At 32.9% G+C, this 19,881-nt stretch overlaps 1 protein-coding gene across 7 annotated transcripts in view; it reads right to left on the minus strand.

Moving 5' to 3' along the window:
* Positions 1-19,881, minus strand: part of Gbs-76A (Glycogen binding subunit 76A) — a 61,322-nt gene that overhangs the window by 12,269 nt on the left and 29,172 nt on the right. The window lies entirely within an intron of this gene.

The raw sequence follows: 19,881 nt of genomic DNA on the forward strand, positions 1-19,881 counted from the left end.
AGTATGGAATAAATTCATTAAAAATTAAACAAAATTTTATTCAAAAAAATCTTGAGACAGGTCAATTTTAGTTTATAAAAATACATATTTTAATTAAAAATAAAATTCAAGCAGTCATTTGTTTTCGAGTTATGACGTCATCGATAGTTTTTTTAAATAGAAACCCCCTATTTTTTTTCTTGATTCTGATAGCCCTTTTAATTGTCTAAATGCCAGTATAAAAATTTTGTTACCTACATAAGGAAATTTTTGAGAAAAAAAAATAAATTTGGAAAAAATAAATTTTATAAGGAACAAAAACAAGTCAAAAACTGTGTTAGTAAGTACTTAAAATTATGGAATTAAATGTTCGAATTGCCATCCCCCAGCTTGTTGACAATAAGCAAGTTTATGAAGAAATTCCCCCTGTTTTAGTTTTATCTAGTTTTATCCCCGCACCCAATCAAAATTAAAATTTCTATACGTTGTGTTTCTGTTAAATGAGTCATTTTCGAAAACGTTTTGTAAAACAAATAACACATACTAATGAAATTGACACTAACATTTGACTGTTTGATTTACCTACTTGATTTTTTGACTTGTTTTTGTTCGTTATAAAATTTATTTTTTCCAACTTTATTATTTTTTTTCTCAAAAATTTCCTTATGTAAGATAACAACATTTTTATATTGTCATTTAGACAATTAAAAGGGCTATCAGAATCAACAAAAAAAAATAGGGGGTTTCCATTTAAAAAAAGTATCGATCAGATCATCACTCGAAAACAAATGACTGCTTGGAATTTTCTTTGATACTAAAACATGTATTTTTATAAACTAAAATTGACCTGTCCAAAGATTTTTTTGAAAAAAATTTTGTTTAATTTTTAAGGAGTTTATTCCATACTTTTGCCGCTCACTATATATGCGCCGGCGTTGGCCAGTTGGGCCAGGCGTCAGGTAGAGGGATTTATTTATCGTTCAGTTGGGCCGATTATTAGTTAGGGGTAGGATTATAGCGTTATTTGTAATCTTCTCTTCGTATGTTTATGTTCTCAACAGGACCAAACAAAATACTTTATTAGAAGTGTTGCTGTATTGCTATAGGAATAAATATTTAAAATCAAAGATACAACATAAAAAAAATGCACGGTGTGGTGTGCTAACTCTCTTTCGCTCTTATCTATCTTTAACAGTTACCCCTATTTGCGGCTACTTTTCCATAAGCAACCGTATTCCATCGTGTAGAGAAAAAAAAATAGCTTTAATTTGATATATAATAATTTATGAGAATACGTTATGAAGGTATAAATTAAACAGAGAGGTACATGTTTACACCCGGTTGCCAAGGGGTTGCGGTCAAGTGAGAAATGGCAACCCAAACTTTTCAATTTCTTTACACATCTCTCTTTGAAATGACTTTAATTTATATAAAAAACAAGTGAAAGAAACTGTTTGGGAAAAAAATATTTAATTTAATTTTAATTAAAAAATACTTGCGGCCATATTTTGATAGGCAACCCTGCAGAAACATATTTCTCTATTCATAATTATCTATAAAAATTTTGTTTTGATTAAAAAACAGATAAACGTAGAAATCATGCAGTGGGATCTTAGACTATCAGATGTGGTCAAATTTAAGAGCATTATCTCTCGGGCCCAACTGCACGGTCAACTTAATCCTCCCCCTGCCCTCCCGTTTACATGCGTCGTACTTTTTGGCCCAACTGACATACGTTCATATGCGCATATTTTCTTCTTTTTTAGTGCATATAATCCGAGCTTTACTGATCAGTCTCGATTTAATTTTTTATCAATAATAGCAATAGTATATTTTCTTATACAGTGAGGGGCAAAAGTAACGCAACAATTCGATAAATCATAAAATGTTGAATTTAGAAAAAAGAACAAAAACATGTCGATTTTTAATTTACTAATTAGTTAGTACCGAAAGGCATTACTATTAGGTCAGTATCATTTGAAGGTTTTCAACAATAACACTAGTCTACAAATTTTAACTTTAAAAAAGTATTCTTCGCGTAAAGTACTTTTTTTTATTAATCTTCATATGCTGAATATAAAATTTATAATACATACTTAAAATTAGTTCCCGTTTTCTAGAAAAAAAAATTACAAGATATTTGCAAAAATTAACAGAAATCATACTGTTCTTCTATACATTATTCTGTATATATTGTATTCTGCTTTTGTAACATCTCGACAAACAGTCCAGCAATAATACTCGTCTACAGTGGAAAAATATTCGGAATAATTTTAACAAATTTTTGCTTGTCTACCCACGCTGAATACGAGTTCATAAGTAAAAGTCATTTATTAGTTTAAGTTTTCACGATACCTGATATCTTCCAAATTTAACGATCCTAACCTTCTTGAACTTGATAATATTGATATTTACTTAGTTAGTTGACATCAAATGTCGAAAATATTGTGTTTTAGTGCTCTGTTCTGTATTACTAAGTGATAAGAGTGTTAAAAGAGACATTTTGCTATAAAATATAATGATTTTTTTTACTTTTAACACTTTTATCACTTAGTAATGCAGAACAGAGCACTAAAACACAATATTTTCAAAATTTGATGCCAACTAATTAGTAAATATCAGTATTATCAAGCTCAGGGAAGTTAGGATCGTTAAATTTGGAAGATATCATCTTTGATTATAATTAAAGACGAACAAAAAATTACTTCATAAAAATCCTCTTTGTCTTATTTCATTCCCTGTTAATTAATAATTTCTTCAGGTCCAAATGATACTGACCTAATAGCGATGTCTTTCGGTACTAACTAGTTAATAAATTAATCGATAATAATAAATATAGCCTAAGGCTCAGGGACGCGAGGGTCGCGGGTTCGATTCCGACCCAGGGCGAAATTTAAAATAATTAAAAAAAAAAAAAAGCTATATTCTGTCTCGTGATTCGGAAGTCACGTTAAGCCATTGGTCCCGGTCTATTGAGTTTGGTCATCATGCCCCTCATAGATTTGTAAACCAGTCCTAGACTGTGTAACAAATTTTTATTTTTAAATTTAATTTTTTAACAAGACCTTGTTTTTTAATCGGATAATAGTTTGTTATTTGTATCACTAGGCCAGAAACGGCACGTTTACGAGTATAGTTTAGGACAGAGAAATTGGAACTTTAACTTCTTGACTTGCAATGGGTTTATGGTAGGTTTATAGTAATGGAGATTTACGATAGTGGTCAATTTTTGCCTGCCGACGTGCTAATCTAGTTCTAGTATACCTGCTAGTTATTAAAAAATGTAGATTGTTTGTTCCTCCTGGAATGGAGTGCTCACAGTCGTAAATCTCCGTTATTATAATATTTACAACCTACCCTAAACCCATTGCAAGTGACACTGCCGTCTCTATTTATCAAGCCGTGCCATGCACATCGGCAACACCGCATCTTCCACTAGAAGTAGTCCGATAGTCCCGGATAGTCTGATATACTTGGGCCAACCAACAGATATAGTAATAAAAAAAGGGGGATGTGACCTAGTTGCGTAGAACGATATACGCCGAAGCCTGTTTCACAATGGAGCAGGTTCTTTGCCATTTGTCATTCTTGTAAGTCTTGAAAAAAAAAATTTTTGTAATACAAATCGAAAAATGCCAAGGAAAACAAACGTGGTCAAACTCCCGAAGCGAGGTTAAAACGAATAAGATGCCGGATGCCGTCAAGTAATTTTTGTGGATGTACAGTGGCGAGCACGGAATTTCGCACACATGGGACATTTTACTGACATAATTTTATTAAAATGAGATACTGGCGGCAGTTTCGTGACAGTTTAGGTGAAACATCAGTCATGATCACATATATCATGATTGATTATAACGACAATAAAGCTTAGACTAGATAGTTTTTTTTAATGGCATACAAATTGGTGTGCGAAATTCCGTGCTCCCCACTGTACATTAGGCTTTCGAAAATCTGCGCACGTTTTGAATAAGCCAATTGGAAACTGCTATTTAAAATACGGCACTAGGGGGCGGTTTTATTACTATATCTGTTGCTTGGCCCAAGTACAGTATTTGTGAGGAGGCAAGCGTTAACTAACGAAAGCTCAATTTATTAATAAGTATGCAACAAAAATTAAGAAGTATTTCGTCTTATCTACAGGGTGATTCATCTTTTACCGCCGGTGGCAAAATGACCCTTTAGGATTGAGAAAAATTTATGAAATTTACAGCTTTAATTTGTCGAAAAATTTAATTTCGGCTGGTATAATTTATTTCAAAAAAAGTTTTTTTTATGAGCAGATATTTATAAAAAACTGTTTTTAAAAATTTTCATGTTTACATTTTTGCATCGGAATGTGGCCAATGGCGTATAAAATCAATATCTGCAATCCGTTTCGAAAAATGTTCAATAGTTTTTGAATTAAATCGATTTTAATGGAAAAATTGCTTTTATTGGTACTCGTTGACTTTTAGTGTTATAAATTTTCTTTAACAATGACTACCCTGTAAAACTGACCTGCTTAGGTGAATTTGTTCGATTTTACGAATAGAGTTGTAAAGGACCCACTGCGGTGGCAATAAAGATCTCATAATACGAGTAGATCTTATTGTTAAGATATTGGGACATTTGGTGCGATTCTGTTTTAAAATTTACCAATATTACTATATAACAATGTTGCAGTTGCTATGATATGAAGCTGTTGATTGGTTGGATCTATGCAAAATCAGAATTGTTCAATAACAATCTTGCTAAATTTTGAAACAGAATCGCACTAATTATGTCGTAAATCATGAAGCAAATACAATTTTGAATATCAAAATGCGTTTACATATTTCAATAATACCATATGCTAAAATTACTTTAACATGGTAAAATTGTGCGAAAATACCTGAGTGTGGCATATGCCACAAGGTTGAATAAATTAAACAACTAATAATTGGGAAAATGCCAAAGTTTGACCTAATTAATTTATAAATTTCATTTTTCGATATTATGTGGCTTATATATATACCGGGTGTATTATGAAGAACCTTTGGTGCTATAACTTCCTTATTTTTGATCCGATTTTAATAAATGATATGTCAAACAAAATCGTTTTAAATGGGCTACAATTTGAATTCATCCAATATTTGTTCTTGAGTTCTGTTTTTGACAAATGATCGTCAACTTTTTTTTTTCAAATGGCACTATTAACTTTTTTTGCTCAGTTTTATAGACATTTTTATTTTAAATATGAAAATGTAAATGACAATGCTAATGCATAGAAACAAAAAGAAGAAATTAAAAAATGATGTATTTTTTTAAATCAAGCAGTCACATTAAACAGTAATAAAAGTGCATTCTAATTTTGCAAAGTGACTAAGACAGCTATGGACATTCAAGACAGTGTCTATTTGACTCCGGCCGATAACAGGGATTATGTTCGACATCTTCATCATGCATAGACAACATAATCACCAGCATTTATAACAAAGTGGACGTAGATGTTTTAGATCCTCATCTTTCCGATCACTATGTGATTTTTCTCGACATGCAATACATTGAAAAAATCAAAGTGGATAGTGTAATTTGGACAAGACAAATGACAACCAATAACATTAAACATTTCTGCGAAAACCTCGATAAGGTGGACTGGGGGTTCGTGAATATTCTGCATACAGCCAAAGCAAAATTTGAGTGGTTTTTCGAAAATTTTCTAAAAATATTCTACCAATGATGCCCTAAAAAGTGGCAAAAAATTAATAATAATACTGAAAATCAGTTGTGGTTTGGTGAAGAACTTGAAAGAAAACGAAACGTACTTGAAGCGTTAGATGTCGTCAGAAAATGTACAGGTTCGCCGCAAACTAAAAATCTGTATAACAAACTCAGGATAGCATATAAAGCAAGCATCAACCAGGCAAAGAAAAACTACTACAGCAATTTAATAGAAAATTCCAACAACAAATCTTCAACGATATGGAAAATAGTTAAAAACTTAAATGGAGTACAGTACCATGAAACTGTGCCGCATCTGACAGCAGATAGGTTTCAACAATTTTTTGGCGAGTCAGTTAAGCACATAGCCGAAACATTCTCGGATGAAAATGACAACTCTCCAATGACATATCTAAAGAAATTTATTACATCAAATAAAAATTCTTTTTTCCTAAGACCAACAACTCCACAAGAAGTCCATAGTTTAATACTACAACTAGCAAACTCTAATACCAAAGACATCTATTATATATCTAGTAAGGTTCTGAATATCAGTATCGATTTCATCTCTTATCCATTACACATTATAATCAATTCGTGTTTGGAGGAAGGGTATTTTCCCGAGCAACTGAAGAAAAGTAAAATCGTACCAATTTACAAAAAAGGAAATAAGGAAGAAGTGCAGAACTACAGGCCAATAGCAATTGTACATGCATTATCAAAAATCCTCGAATTAGCAATTAAAATTAGATTAACAGATTATTTCGATAAACAGGGTTTCTTCTCTGAAAGGCAATATGGATACAGAAAAAGTAGATCCACCATAACAGCTCTACTGGAAGTAGTCAACAGGATAATACAAACATATGAAGATGGAAGCATTTTATCGGCTACATTTCTAGATTTGTCCAAAGCATTCGATTGGATAAATCATGAAATACTTTTAGAGAAACTTCAACATTATGGTGTAAGAAGTCAAGCTTTACAGCTCATCAATAATTACCTACACGACCGCTCACAAGAAGTATTCTATAACTCCCAGACCTCTGGCAGTGTTATGCTTAACATCGGAGTTCCACAGGGGCCAATACTGGGCCCTCTACTATTCATCATTTATGCAAACGACTTTGAATCAAACATAACAACAGCAACTCCATATCTTTATGCAGATGATACCACCTTGGTATCTGTAAATTCCAATCCTGCCACTGTAGAGACTCAATCTCAGCAAAGTTACAGTGAAGCAAAACAGTGGTTCTTAATGAATAAAATGACATTAAATGAAGAAAAAACTGCACAACTACATTTCACGTTGAAATCTTTCACAAGCAACGATGCGACTAATCATGAAAAGTTTCTGGGCGTCGTCATTGATTCAAAATTAACATGGAATGAACACATAAGTGAAGTAGCAAATAAACTCTCCAGACAAATATATTTATTAAGAAGTTTAAATCAAATCGTGTCAAATGAAACTTTAAAGTGTGTGTATTACGCTCACTTTCAGTCAATCATGAACTACGGTATCATTCTGTGGGGACATAGTAGTGGGTGTCAACGACTTTTTCGACTCCAAAAGAAAGTCATTCGGTTACTGGCCAGGGCAAAGAAAAGGGATTCCTGCAAACCGCTGTTCATACAACTGAAGATACTCTCTCTGTCTTCATTGTACGTGTATAGGTGTCTAGAATATGTAATGCACAAGAGGTCGTCTGTTGATAGGGCACAGGATGTTCACCAGCATGATACCCATCACAAAACAGACTTATACTTACCATGTCACAGACTTACAAAATCCATAAAACAGTTTGAGTATCTATCACCTAAATTTTACAACGCCATCGAGAGAAAAGTAAGAGAGCAGCCAACCAAAGTATTTTTAGCGATTGTTAAAAATTTTCTAATAAACAACCCATTATATAATTACAATAAATTTTTTAGCATTAGTAAACATTTAACTTTATAAGTAGTTAACAAAAATTAATATTTTTATGGACGAAGTTAAACACCTGTGTGTATTTTCTGAATAAAATTATTATATTCGTATCCCACCTCCACCCGGCGGCACGGCAATTTTGCCGGAGTACATACACTATTACGGATAATACTATCAAGGAATAGTGCAGTGCTTATCAACATAATTACCGGCGTCTCGCCTCCACATTTTGACTTTTTTGTGTTTTATGTTCTGTGTCAATGTTAAGGAATTTCCTCACGATGTGACATGAGTATAATAATATACATTTTTGAATTTCAACCACCAATGTGTTCTCTAAGTCCAAAATTTTTAAATTTTTAAAAAGAGATTGCGGTACTATTCCTGGGGGTGTATTCTTCAATCTCGATTAGTTCATGTCGCATACGACATATCTCGAACGGTTGTTGTCGTACACTACAAATGTTTTCCATTCTTGAATACCACGCGAATAGTAGTTTATTTAAGGAGTTCGTGTGTAAATTGGACTATTTTTGGCATGATTAGGCCAGTTTAAAACGCGAATGAAACGAGAATTGTACGAGAATTGACAAATGTCGCATGCGACATTTATCACTCGAAATTGAAGAATACACCCCCTGTTGCTGAAATTATAAATGGTAAAATCGAAATTTTTTCTAAGCACCAAAGATTTCTCATAGCAACGGATAGTTCTAAATATTTATTAATTTTTGTATTATATGTCTGTATTATATTGTGTGAATTTTGAACAGCTATATCTAAAAGATATGCTTGCTTTTGTTGTTTATTTAAAACAATAATGTCTGGTCTGTTATGCTGAATGTGAATGTCAGTTAAAACTGTCCGATCAAAATATAATTTGTAATTGTCATTTTCTAAACAACTTTCTGGTTTATAAATGTAATGTGGTTGTGTATCCCTTAATAAATTGAATTTAACTGCTAAATTCATGTGTATAATTTTTCCGAATATATCATGACGTTTTTTATATTCGCTTTGAGCCAAAACGGTGCAAGAAGAAATGATGTGTTCAATGGTTTCCCCTTCAGTTCCGCAAATCCTACATTTATCGATGATCGATTGTAAACCGCATATGTGTTTTTTATAATTTCTTGTATTTATAACACGATCTTGTATTGCAAATATAAAACCCTCAGTCTCAGGATGAATATTTGATTTTTTAAGCCATGCATGAGAAGCTTGAATATTAATTTCTGGCTGTTCTAGCTCTTTAAAATATCGCCCATGTAAAGACTTTTGTTTTATATTTGCTATAGTGTCAGGTATATTTGGCTCAACAATATCTGAAATTACATTATCACTTAAATTTAAAGGTGTGTAACCTTTATCCGCTGAAACCAAAGCATTAAAAAAACTGTTATCACGAGCTCTATTGAGAAAATAATTTTTTAGTGAAGCAATTTGATTGTGTTGTAGAATTTCTAGATTTGAAAAACCCCTATCACCATTTTCGCGTGGTAAATTAAATCTTTCAATAGCAGATTTGGGGTGATGTTTACAAAATTTTGTAAAGAGAACTCTAGTTTGAATATTTATATTCTGTAAATTAGTTTTGGACCATTTTATAACACCAAAAGAATAGGTCAACAATGGAACAGCATATGTATTAACTGCTTTAATTTAGTATTGTTTATTGATAAATTTAAAGTAGTTTCCAAAATGTCATAACATGGGATAAAAAGTTAATCAAATCCAAATTAATTTTATAAATTTTAAGAATTTTAATTAACCATGAATGTGGTACTGAATCATAGGGTTTTTTGTAGTCTATGAATGGGGTACAAATATTTCTATTATTTTTTCTAGCTTGTTCCATTATTACCGTATCTATTATGAGTTGTTTTTTACAACCAAAACACTCCTTAACACAACCTTTTTGTTCTTCATTAAGTATATTTAATTTTTGACAATGATCGTAAATTATTACTTTAATGCAAGATGTCATAATTTTATAAATTGTAGGCAGACATGTGATTGGCCTATATTTTGATGGATTTTTAGTATCGGAATCTTTTGGTTTCAGATATGTTATACCATGGGCCAAAAACTCTGGAAATGTGTTAGGTTCCCTAATAAATCCGTTAAAGTGATCAAGTAAGCACAAGTAAATTTTTTTAACCAAAAGTTATGAATTTGGTCACCTCCAGGGGATTTCAAATTTCCGTTGTTTATTATTTTTATATCTTTTTAATCGTTTAGAATAAATATTCAATTTTTGTAATAAAGTGTCTTTAATTTCTATTAATGTTTCATTATATTCGTTATATTTTAAACAATGTATTCTGTTTTTATTTAAAATCGATTTAATACAGTTATTTAGATGATTAGAATTTATACCCTTTAAATATTGAGTTATTCTACCTAAATCTCGTCTGATATTGTTAATGCGTTTATTTAGTCTTCGTAAAATGTTGTTACACAATCTAGGACTGGTTTACAAATCTATGAGGGGCGTGATGACCAACTCAATAGTCCGGGACCAATGGCTTAACGTGACTTCCGAATCACGAGATAGAATATAGCCTTTTTTTTTGGCCCTGGATCGGAATCGAACCCGCAATCCTCGCGTCCCTGAGCCGAAACGGACTCCCTTAGGCTGTATTCTGTATTATTATTATTATTATTATTTAATAAAAAGAATCGTAGCAGTATGTGAACAAATACCACCAGAATTTTTATTAAACGCCGCAAAGGGGGTCAGTGGAAGGTGTCGAATGTGCCTTAGACAGAATGGAGGTAATTTCAAACATTTGCTATAGTAAAGTTATGGTTACTTGATTTTTGGAAATTCTATTTTTTTTATTAAAAACAATTTTTTTATTTTTTATTTTAATGTTTGTGTATTCAGAAGATAAACATCTATCAGAATGAAGATAAAAAAATATACAGGGCAACTTGAAAAAACAAAGTTAGCTCCGGTCTGTCAAAAAATATAATTAAAAAAAAAAAATCATTGCATGTCGGGCTATAGTGTTTTAAAAACGATTTTGTTTGACGTATCATTTATTAAAATCGGAAAAAAATATGGAAGTTATAGCACCAAAGGTTTTTCATAATACACCCAGTATATAAAAATGAATCGCCGTTCGTTAGTCTCGCTAAAACTCAAAAACGGCTTCACCGATTTGAATATTTATTTTTTTCTTTTGTTCGCTTTAATTCAGGGGTGGTTTACAAAGAAAAAAAAATCGGAAAAGTTGCCCGGAAAATTAAAAAATTCGGGAAAAACTGAAAGTGCTTTTTTCTGTGGGAACGGCTGGAACGATTTGGCTAATTTTTTTTAATGTTCATAATAACCCGTATGAGGTTTTTATGTAAAGAAAAATTAGAAAAGTTGCCCGGAAAATTGGAAAATTCGGGAAAAATTGAAAGTGCTTTTTTGTGATGGATATACATATTTTTTTTTTGTTTTGTTCGTTATAGTCGTGAAAAAGTTTTCAGGAAAAAAAAATTCATGTGTTTCTGGACGATTTCGAGATCTATAAACTACCAAATTCCGGCCGGCGGCGGCGGTACGAAAATTTTTTTATTTCACAAAAACATTCTGGTGATAAATTTACGAATTTGAATTGGACATTTTTCTTCTGGTTAGAGCCCGACAGCACGCCTGGAGGGCTTTAATCTGTATATTTTCATTTCTGTCATGTTGCTGTAGTATTAAAATGTAGGTAAATTTTATTATTCAAACTACCTACATGCAACGATGCCAAATTTATTTACACTTACGGGTCGATTTTGTAACTCTCAATCATTACTATAGTTCATTTTTTAATGTTTTTAATGTAGAAAAAGTTAGGCCACCCAATATACAGTCATCATGGCTGCCTAGATACCTTAAATTCATTTATAATTGATATGGATCCACGATACCGCTAAAAATTCTGTTTGTCAAAATCTCCGTCAGTTTGACAAGGTTTTGACATTCATTAAAAAAATTTAATTGAAATGAGAAAACGTGTTTAATAATGTGTTTAACCTAGAATTCATGAATAAAAAAACAGTAAGTTAGTAAATAGAAACAATAATTAACTCAGACATATTATGGATTTAAAAAATCAACTCTCATCTTCGAATTCTTCCGGTTAATCCGAATCGTCATCAGACTTTCCAAGGTGTATGTATAATCACTAATCAGTGGTTCCACGGTCACTTCAATACACACATCCAATTCCCACATCTGTTCTTTAGTTTAACCGTATCCCAACCTTAAGTTCCGCATGTTCATCACAGACATGTTTGTAAAAGTTCAAAATCATGTTTTTTTTAATACGGATAAGGGCGACTTACTTTTTCGTTGAACATAATTTGTTGTGTGCATCCTATCGATAATCAGATATAACACTTGACCAAACTAGCCTTTAAATCAATACCTAATTGACAGTGACACGAATTGACATTAATGCATTTATTGTGGCATATGGCATCATGGATTTAAGTGATTTACAAAATTGAAATAGGAATCTAGTGAACTATTGAAAGTGTACTATGGCGGACAATAAATTTAGGCCGGCCTGTCATTGAGTTGACATCAAAATGTGAAGCTGGCATTACGTTCAACTAACCCCATTTTCGATTTTTGTCATTCTTGTCATCGTGACAGCGATAATCAAAATTAAAATTGGGAAAAGAAGCGTGCACCAGAGAGAAGTGCTACTACAAATCAGTTATGCTAGTGCGTCATGATCTGTAAGTTACGAAAATGGCGAAGGAAACGCCAAACAGCTTGAAAACCTTCAGTTTGACAAACTGACACATCAGTCATAATGACAATAAATGGTCGCTTGCATTGACTTTTTTGAAATGTCAGAAATTTGCCGGCCTAAATTTATTGTCCGCCATAGTATCTATATTGGGCTGCCTGAGTTTTTCTACAGCACTAAAAAATGAACTATAAAGGATCCCTCGTTAGTTAGTGATTAATCGGAAAATAGTGATCAAATAGTATTTTGTAAGTTTTGCTTCTCGCTAAATAACGTAAATTGATGTGAGCTGTCATCGTTAAATAGTTTATGCATTTTTACTATCCACTATATTTCGTTCGTGTTGATTTGTCGTATTAAAACTTGTTCTTGCGAGTTTTTCTAGCGATGATACAAGTACTGATCGGTACAAAATACTGTGAGTTTTTTTTAAGACTGGCCATAGGGTTTTACATGCTAATTTTTCAACCCCCTGTTAACTTTTGTTCCGATAAAAATATACAAACCATTTTTGGAACAAAGTTGGAAGATTTTTTAAACTATCGGACAGATTACAATTTAATATCCCAAACCATCGAAAAAGTTGTGAAAAAATATTTTTTAGGGCGCCGAAATAATAGTACGTCGAGCGGCCGCCAGAGTAGCGCCATTGTCGGCTCAACCAGCTAAGGTACTATATCTTTAGAAGGTAGCGCCATTCCGCTCCACAATTTTTTGCCTGGAAATTAAAAGAGAGGACATTATTGGTAAATCCCGTAAGTGTGACAAAGATAGAAGTATACACAATTTTAAGGGATGTTTGTATCGAGTCAGACAGATTCTATCTTTGTCACACTCACAGGATTTATCGATAATGCCATCTCTTTTAATTTCCAGTCAAAAAATTGTGGAGCGGAATGGCGCTACCTTCTAAAGATATAGTACCTTACAACCAGCACCTGACGATCTCCAATTTTGGACGCTTTCGGCGCGCTGAAAAATATTTTTTTCACAACTTTTTCGACAGTTTGGGATATTGAATTGTAATCTATCCGATAGTTTAAAAAATCTTCCAAATTTATTCCAAAAATGGTTTGAATATTTTCATCGGAACAAAAGTTAACAAGGGGTTGAAAAATTAGCATGTAAAACCCTATGGCCAGTCTTAAAAAAAACTCACTCTATAGAGATCGTGATCGATTCTTAAATCAATATTTAAGAGATGCAAACTGATCCGTTCTTTACAATAAAAGAAAATTTCAGAAAACACTAGCGACTTAGTAGGGAGGCTGTACAAGATTTGTTTTTAGAAATTTTACCTTACGTAGATAACGGCAGAGTCAAAAAATTCCTAAAATTTGTAGTAGCTCCGAGTTTTATGGCTCACGGCAGTTACCAAAAGCCTGTAGGAAGCAATAAACAATGTCTCAGTCCACAGTTGCCCCAGTTTTTTTTTTGTTTTTATTTTATTTCTTTTACTTTTATTACATATTTTTATTATTCCTGAAGAACGTATTGTTTTCTAATTCGTCAACATAGAGCTGATACTGTTGCTGAGTCATCTTGCATTTACGCTTGAGCATTGTTTTTATATACTTTACACAGTCGCAAACTTTTCTTGCCGCTTTCGTATCAGTTATTATTGATTGTGATCAGTGTTATTTACTTATTGCATTTTCAACATTTGCGCGGTAGTGACAGTAAAAAACATAAAAAGTACATGAACTGTCATGAACATATAGGTACTATAAAGTTGGCCGTTGTGCTACTATCCTACCTAAAATTGTAAACTTTTGCCATAACGATGGTTATGGAATTATAATGATAACGATAGGATTTAAGAAATACCAAATACGCTGTAGTGACCCAGTTTAAAATTTAAATTTTAATTCCCGGTACCGCCACGAGAGCGCGCCAAATGTGAAGGTACTAGAGGCTAGATTAGGAACTAAGGGATGGGGTTGGCAATCCTGGGGAGGTTGGCGAAGCTGAGGAAGAGCAGAAATATAGCGGGGATGAAGCGGTCTGTGGCGCGCGTGGTTGAAGGGGGGGAGGTCACTTTTGTTTAGTTTTTCGAAACGAACACACCTTGCGAAGAGCGATCCAACATTCCAAAAATCTGTAAGTTTAAATCTGAATCAATTTCACTACCGTCCCGAGTAGATATTTGTGTCCCCGTGAGGAATTCGACGTTTTTCATTCACCTGGGTAATTTATTCCACGTTCGTTGGCTTTTTGTTTTTTGTTTTTGGGACCAGGACCACGTGGTAAGGGTATGTTGTAGATTTCATTTTGTTGCATGCTGTTTCTTTAAGAAGCGCCCATTTGTTAATTTTAAGCGTTATCCCTAAGTTTCTCCCGGGAGGTTCATTTTTGGCAATCTGTTAATTTCGAAAATTAGTAGCCGTCGTCCGGACCACGTGCGTCCATTTTGTTTTTCTTTCACTAACACTAACGGCACTCGACTCGCCATATTTTTGTTTAGCATCGCCAGCGAGTATTGTATTCCCTTTTCCAAGCGGTTTTATTTTATCGTTATCTAACTTCGCGTTTTGTTCTCTTTTATTTCCTCATTGTTTAATGTTGCGTTTTGTTTTGCTTATGTTATCCTTGTTTAATGTTGCGTTTTGTTTTGCTTATTTTATCATTGTTTGATGCTGCGCTTTGTTTTGCTGGATTTTGTCATCGTTTAATGTTACGCTTTGTTCGATAGAATTAAACTCGGTTTTTTTTCTTCGTGATGTTGCTAGCTTTCGGAAAGGTTAAAGTAAAATGTTGTAAGTGCGCCCCTGTGGGAGCTAGGTGACAATCAGGAAGTCGTGGGGTTGTTTAGTAAATTTCTGTGGAAGCTACGGTTATTTAGAGCCGTTAGCGGGGGCGGACCTTAGTCTTTGCGGGAGCGGCGTCGCGATGTTTTCGTGAAGCTTCCGTCGACGGTTATAGAGACTTCGGGGTTTTGTCCGGAAACGGTTGGTTGGGGACGGCGGACCTAGGTCTTTGCGGATGCGGTCTAGGAATGCTAATCGTACGACCCCGAAACGCTCTGTCACTCTTGCTTGGTCGGTGAAATAGTCTGACGTTCATTAATACCCCGAATATCTATAAACGTCGCTTGATTTCAAGATGATTCGGATCATTCTTCTGAGTCCCCTCGCGGCCGAAAGTTTGTTACCTCCAGCTCTAAGCTCCCGTTGGCGTACCTTGACCGCGTAGTTCCAAATTAAACATTGTTTTGTCATTAATCGAATTGTAAAATATGAGTAATACCTGGGGTACGGTTTTTGAAGAGGGTTTTTCATCCGTCCCTGTCTGTAATAACTGCACCATAATTTGTTTATTTGTTTTGCAAGCTTTAACTGTCATTTTGTCTGTCATGTGCCCGTTTTCTGTTATTTTAAATATTGTTGCATTCATCTTGTCGTTTATCTTTGTGATGTACTCAACTAGTTAATTTCTTGTACTTCGTTAAACTTAATTTCTGTCCTTCGTATTCGTTTCAATTTCTTTTCATCAAAGTTATTACAGGCATTTTTAATAAAAGGTATTTTGCGTCCCTCACATGTGTGTTTTATTTGCGGCACTCTTCCAACTGGAACCCTCACCGTTTGCATTCCGAACCTTTTTCCGCCAAAAGAAAATCACAACGTAGGGATCCTCCGATTCGATGACGATCACGACCACATTTGTTACCGTTTTGCGCAGGTTCAAATATTTGGCGGAAAAAGTAATGTATTCAAATCATTACAATGCTGAAATCGTTGTAGTTCAATTGCGGCCAATGCTTAACGAGCATCACTATCGGACGGATAGTTGTTTAATGATAAGTAGGGCCCGGATTTTAGGCAATTAAAAAGTCGGAAATAGGTGCCTAAAATAGTCCCTTAAACTACTGAAAATAGTCCCTTAAAAACTGAAAATAAGCCACATTAGGTCCTTAAACGTGTGGTTAATTAAATTAAAAAATGGGTTTTTAAAGTTTTAAGTACACCCAACAAGATATTTACTAATTATTCTTTATTAATTTAATTAAAATATCTACCTACAAGTTTGTTAGTTATATACTCGTATTTACATGGCATACAATATATTGCTCTGAATTTTCTATTTTAAAACATTGTTTGTTATCCACCAAAGTGGACTTATATTTTGAGAAACTTTGTTTTTCATAGTATAAACGTTAAAGCTTCTAACAATACGTAAGTGTCACAAACCATTAGACTGTGTATACCTGCACCCCTTCGAACAGAGGCTAACAGATAAACTCTGAAATTTATGCCAGACCAGTCTAATGGTTCGTGGTACTTAGGTATTGTCGGAGTATTTACCGCTGACACCATGGTCCCAACCGTAAAAGCGAAAAAGTAATTCCTCTATTGTACTGCACTTTGTACATTTCAATAATTACATCTCCTTAAATTTCAAAATCATAAAGCATTGTAAATTTTATTGAGGTACCACTTTTACATTTTTAATACCGTAAATTTCCCAGAATTCGAATATTGAGAAAAAATCGCGAAAATGAAATTGATTTTTGGTCATTTTAGGCATGTTCAGGCAGTTAAAAAGTAAAATAGGTATTTAAAGGGCATTTTAGGCCGAATAGGCAGAATCAAATATAGCTCTAATTACTCTAATTAAGCCAGAAATCATTTATAGACAAGTTTCATGCACGTGCCTTAAAAAATAAAAATAGTCCACTTTGCCTAAAATCCGGGCCCTAATGATAAGTTACAAAATAGACCCGTTACTTCAAGAGAAATTTGTCTTAATCTGTATGGAGTAACTATTCATTTTTCCGTAAATAATTTTGACAGTAATTTACCGAAATTCGCTGACCCAATAAATTACTAAATTTTTGACAAATGCTGTCCAATTTGAAAATAATGGCATGTCATATTTAAAAATCGCCAAGTTTTAAATTAGTATTTTAAAATTAAAATAACACCTTAGCAATAATTTTATCTTTCTATTGATACCATTACCTTACCTGTAAGTTCAATTGGCGATTAGAAATCAGCAAAAACGTTCAATACAATGTTAATTGCCTATGTTCGAGTTTGAGAATGCACATGCTGTATATTTACATTTCGCGACATAAGCTCGCGAGATTTGGACATGAATGCTTGACGAAGATTCTGGATCTGAATTACAGCGATGACAGTTAATATTTGATTTACACGACACACAAATTTGGTGGAAAAAGCTACCCATGGCTTGCTTGATCGCATCGACCACTCACTAAGATAAAGAATGGAATGCAGTATACGAAGGTCTATGAGATAGAGAAGAAAAAAGTGATAGTTGTCATTTAAAAAAATTGGTGATGACGTCATTGCGTAAAAACCAATGATGTTATTTAAACAAATTGCACGTTACACGATGGCACTTTTCGAAATAAAATCGAAGCATCCAAACGATTTTCTTAAAAATATCAGATAACGCTATTATGAATTTTGTTCTATACTTTATCACCACATTGTATAATTATGTAAAATCTTTTAGAAAACAAAACACAAAATGATTTTGTTCTGTAAATTTTTATTACAACGGATATTTTTTGTCTGGAATTCGTTTAATTCTGATTAATTTGACAAATTATAAAAACTTGATTATATACCTAAAAATCGTTAATCTATTAATTTTTCATCTAAAAATCGTTTAAGTATGAGTAATTTTAATAATCGTAGAACCTATAGATTTTACACTTAAAAATGATTGTGTACCTACAACGGGCCCATGTACATAATGTAGTAGTTAGGAACTACGCCGGAAGACAATGAAAAAGGAACAGATGCATCGAGATTTTACTGTACAATGACAGAGAAAAATAAGTGAAAACTGAAAAATGTTGTTTTTACAGAAGGTTAATTTTGTCCGGATGTCTTTTCTGTTATTATTTTTGCTAATGTTAAAATACATTAGGTTTTAAAAGGTTTAAAGTTAGATTTGTAAAAGAGAATCTTTTTTTAACCATGTTTAAAACGAATATTTGAATAATTCAAAATACCATAAGTTTCGCATGCTCGCAATGTTACTGGCGGTAAGATCATATTCATAACATAACAATACAAATAATTTGTAGTAAAGTATCAAAGTTAATTTTTCTACAACCGTCAAAAAAACGTGACATTTATGCATCGTTATCAAGTCATTTTTGATAGTGAAAAATTATTTGTCAAAAAGTTTCTTTGGATGCTAAAATAGTTATATTTTAGCACCCAAGGAAACTTTTTGACAAATATTTTAGCATCCAAGGAAAATTTTACAAAAATGTAAAAATTCAAAAATTTTAAAATGCGGTTGTAGAAAAAATAGTGTTTGTATTTCGTGCGAAAGATGATTGTTTTGTTGGCGCATTCGAATGAGTTTGAAGTCTCGACTTGACGGTCTCGACCAAAAACTCATTCTATGCCCCAAACAAAAAACAATCATTTTGCGCACTTAATACAAAAATAACTATTTCATTCTCACACTTTATTAAATTTTCGCTCAAACCTAATTTAATATGTATTTGTAAATTTTCATAAAATAAATAGGTATAAATACAAGGTGATTCATCTTTTACCGCCGGTAGCAAAATGACCCTTAAGGGTTAAGAAAAATTTATGAAATTTACAGATTTGATTTGTTGAAAATTTTTTTTTCGCCGGTATAATTTATTTCAAAAAAAGAATTTTTTATGTTTAAATTTTTGCATCAGAATGTGGCTAATGGCGTTTAAAATCAATATCTGCAATTCGTTTCGAAAAATGTTTGATAATATTTGAATTAAATCGATTTTAATGGAAAAATTGCTTTTATTGGTACTCGTTGACTTTTAGTGGTGTAAATTTTCTTTAACATGACTACCCTGTAAAACTGACCTGCTTAGGTGGATTTGTTGGATTTTAGGAATAGAGTTGTAAAGGACCCACTGAGGTGGCAATAAAGATCCCCTAATAGATCTTATTGTTAAGATACTGGGACATTATGTCGTAAATCATGAAGCAAATACAAATTTGAATATCAAAATGCGTTTATTTCAATAATACCATATGTTAAAATTAATTTAACATGGTAAAATTGTGTGAAAATACCTGAGTGTCCATATGCCACAAGGTTGAATAAATTAAACAAGTAATAATTGAGAAAATGCCAAAATTTTACCTAATTATCTTATAAATTTTATTTTTCGATATTATGTGCCTTATGAACAATAAATTAGGTCTGCAAAATATGAAAACGAAATTATAATTTTTAAGGTCAATTTTGCCACCGGCGATAAAAGATGAATCACCCTGTATAGTATGAATTATGTACAAATTAATATTTTCAGTGATAATGTACACATGCTTACAGTAGATAAATACCTACATACAGGGTGTTTTCGAAGTTGAGGGGTTCCTTGTAACACGAGATAAAGTAACGCTTAAGGTATAAGATTATATGGCCCTTTAAAAGTATTTGACCGGAGATAAACGTCCCTTTTGTCGCAATTGCAGTAGGCGGTCAGCCCAACCATAAATCATGCTTCAAGCAATTCTCTTTTGTGAATTCCAGAGCCGGCCTCAAAACAAATGCGTA

The sequence above is a fragment of the Tenebrio molitor genome, chromosome 1, assembly GCF_963966145.1.
Source record: "Tenebrio molitor chromosome 1, icTenMoli1.1, whole genome shotgun sequence".
Classification (NCBI taxonomy): Eukaryota; Metazoa; Arthropoda; class Insecta; order Coleoptera; family Tenebrionidae; genus Tenebrio; species Tenebrio molitor.